Genomic DNA, 3,949 nt, shown 5'->3' on the forward strand with positions numbered 1-3,949 from the left:
CTGGGGTCAATCTCAACATTATCTTCCTCTCTGCCTCACTGTGCCCCTTGCCTCCATCAACACACACACACACACACACACACACACACACACACACACACACACACACACACACGCATGCACACGCACGCTCACACTCATACACACCTTGTTTGTGTGAGAGCATTTCTATACCTTGTCTGAAGGAGCATGGGCTAGCCCAGAATCAGCCCCTGTGATGAGCTGAGTCTGAGGAACAAACCTGAGCCACGGGTTTGGGAAGAGCCCTGTCTTCCCCACCTACCCCTGCACCTGGTATAGAAGGGCCCCTGATTCCTGCACACTGTGAGAGTCAACAGAAACTCTAGAGATGATCCTCTCTCCACTCCATTTTGCCATTGTTCTCTTAAGAGCCAGAAAAAGTTTTCCAGAACTACCAGCTTTTACTCCACATTTTGTTCCTGTAAAATAATAAAAAGAAGAAACAGGAGCCCTTGTCAGCACTGGAAGCAGCGTGGGCCTGGAGCTATTTGTGTACTGGTCTGTGTGGGGGGCCTCAGGATGCTGATGACAGGCCCAGGTTCCCAGTGGCTCGCCCCCACCTGTGGGCGACGGACAGATCCTTTATATCTCTCAGCAGTAGAGAAGGGACCTGGCAGTGTCCCAGCCGGAGTCACACCTTCCTGGGGAATCTCGGTCACCACGCTGCTTTGGAGACCAAGTCCCTCCTCTCAGGAGAGAGCCAGCCATTCCTCTCTGACCTGGGGATGGATATTTTTCTTAAAGGAGACTTTCGGAAGTGAGAAATGTATTCTGTGTGGGCGATCATGCTGCCCAAAGTGTGATGTCTGCTGTGTGCCTCACAGGTGTGACTTTCAAGAGTGTTGTGTAAATGACGTCTGATTGCCAAGGGCCACTGCTGTGTTGGTGCTAAAGAAAGACATTGGCTCCTTTTTAAATAAAGCCAAGCATCCCTGTGTATGCAGAGGCTTGGGTTGTGATGGAGACTTGTTTTCTTTGTTGCTCAAAAGCCTACCTGCCTTACCCAAGATGGCACAGATCATTTAGTGCCCCGTTGACTGGAAGCCAGAGTCAGGGACCACTCTGCGCTCCAGCCATTGTGGCCTCCGTTAGCTTCTCCATCTGGACCGGTTCTCTGGCCCCCACAATGCTTCAGCCATACCCATCCCTGGCTTATGCCAGCTGCCTCCACCCCCTCAGCCTCTTGGGTGTCCGCTTCTCTGGGGACTGGATGCCGAGGAGGATGAGAACATCCCTGCTGCCCCTGCCCCGTGTCGCCAGAATAAGCTGCCCACACTTTATCTTTGGCAAGCTCCCTGTTAACTCATCAGTGGGGAAGAAGGCCCGCAGTTCTCAAAGTAGACTCTTCAGGCCTGGACTGAAACTCAGAACGGGCTTTATGCTCCTCTCTCTCATGAAGATGGCCCTTTACCATGTTCCCCTCAGCAGGGCTGAGGCAGAAGAATCTAGAGTTTGAGGCCAGCCTGGGATATATATATATATATATAAACATATATATATATATATATATATATATATATATATATATATATATATATATATATTTCACTTTAGCTAGGTGTGGTGGCACATACATGTAATCCCACTCTGTACTTGGAAGACAGAGCCAGAAAAACTAAAAGTTTGAGGCCAGCAAAGGGTATACAGCCAGACTCTGCCTCAAAACAAACAAGGTCAAGAAAAGTCAGTTTTCACAGCCCGAACTGAAGGACAGAGAGTTGGGTAGTCTTTCTCATTTCTTCTTTCCCAGCAGCCTTTGGCATGGCTGCTGCGGGGGCAGAAGCAGTCTCAGGGCTGAGAGTCATCTCACTTGGGGGGGGGGGGGGGGGGGCTCTTACACTCGGAACCTGACAGTTGCATAACCCAGAGGCCTTGTCGAACAAGCTGCTGCAGCCTGCTGCTCATGTCCCACAGGTCTGGGGTAGGGGACTGAGAGTGTGTATTTCTGGCACATTTCTAGTTGATGCTGATGCTTTGGGGGTAGGCTTCCTCACCTGAAGACCGTGGTTAGAGGCAATGTGAGTTGACATTGGTTGAGGCCATTGAGCAGGCGCCTGCCCCTCCAGTGCCTAGGGCTTCTGTCAGGAGGATGCGTAGTCGAAAGTCCATTGTGCAGTAAGCTGGGTGAAAGACTGTGGCTTCTGCAGTATCCTGTGGTGGGAGGTGGAATGTGCTGAAAGACACCATCACCTAGCTGTGGACTCCAACAAGCCAGCTGCAAGGGACAGCCTCCAGCCACCTGCCTCCAGCCAGCCACTGACTCTTCCCTCCAGCCCGTAGGAAGATGAGAGAACCCAAAGGTTCACCAGGGAGTGGTGTGTGTGCTCAGACTACCCCTCATTCTCCTTAGCTTCCAAAGTCCCCAGAAACCTACAGCTCAAACTTGATATTCTCTGCTGTGCCCACCATTGAGACATGGGGTCAAAGAGAAGAAAAAGCCCAGTGGCTTGGTGGACCGAGTGTCCTTAGCCAAAACCTCAATCCAAGAAACCTCACTGGCTAACTTCCCTGGTCACCTGATCCCTTCTCTCATCTTCCTTCTAGCAGAACCTGATTACTTCTGGTCTATGGCCATATACCCAGCTAAACTATCCACTTGGTCAGGCCTGCTGACACGGTCCTGTAAGCCCATTTACTCACAAGGCTGGGGTGGGAAGTTAGAAAGTTCAAGGCCTGTCCCTGTTGTAGATTAAGTTCAGGGCCAGTCTGTACACGTTAAAGACCCTGGTTCAAAACATAAAGCAAAAAGGGCCCTAGGGGTGTATGTAGCTCTTTGGTAGAACCCTTGCTTAGATGCACGAAGTCCAAAGTTCATTCCCCAGTGTAGAAAATATCCAGTTAAGGCTGACCAGAACTGGGGAGGTAGCTCAGTGGTAGGGCACTAGCAGAGCATGCACAAGGCTCTAGGTCAGTGGTTCTCAACCTGTGGGTCGAGACCCCTTTGGCAAACCTCTGTCTCCAAAAATATTTGTATTATGATTCATAACAGTATCAGAATGACAGTTATGAAGTAGCAGTGAAAATAATTTTATAGTTGGGGTCACCACACCATGAGGACCTGTCACAAAGGGTCACAGCATCAGGAAGGTTGAGAACCACTGCCCTAGGTCCTGTTCTTAGTTTCAGCCAAACTCACTAGGGTTTACCAGACAGCTGAGTTCAAGCCAATGAAAACTAAGTGGAGGTCACAGGGTGTCAGCTTCAGAAAATTTTATTTTCCGAGACTCTCATGCATGAGCCCTGCATCTATGTCATTGCCCCCCCCCCAACTCTACCTCTACTCCCAAATTCATGATCTCTTCTTTAATTATCATTGTTATACACACACACACACACACACACACACACACACACACACACACACGTCTATCATCTGCTGAGTCCATTCATTGGTGTTTCATGTGTGCATGTGTCCACCTCTGTGGGGGCTCATTCTCACAGAAGACTGATTCTGTCTCGTTGGCCACCTGTGGCTCTTCATCTAGGGGATGGAATTTTCTCTTTCAGGTTGGCAGTCAGCTGGTGTTTTTATGCTGGCCCTGTTTGGCAGCCATATTGTTTGAAAGTCCACGGGGGGGGGGGGGGGGGGGGGCGCTTCCCGGTCATGTATAGAAGATGCGATCCCACCAAAGACATCCTGGTCTCCCAGCTCTTACCACTTTTTCTCCCCTCTTCTGTGATTTTCCCTGAGCCTCAGGTGTAAGGGGATGCGCTGAGGATGTATCAGTTGGGTTTGGGCACACATAGCCCAGGAAAGCTGTGGGGGGAAGCCCTTCACCACTTCCTGCCCAGAAAGCAGGCATGGTGGCTTGAAAATGAACCACCTTGACACAGAAGCAGCAGGCAAAGGGAAAGAATGACATGGTAGAGAGGGAATCCAGGGCAAGCAGCCTGGACTGACCTGATCTAACGGCCCCTTTGGGTCCCT

Source organism: Onychomys torridus, chromosome 12 (assembly GCF_903995425.1).
Source record: "Onychomys torridus chromosome 12, mOncTor1.1, whole genome shotgun sequence".
Lineage (NCBI taxonomy): Eukaryota > Metazoa > Chordata > Mammalia > Rodentia > Cricetidae > Onychomys > Onychomys torridus.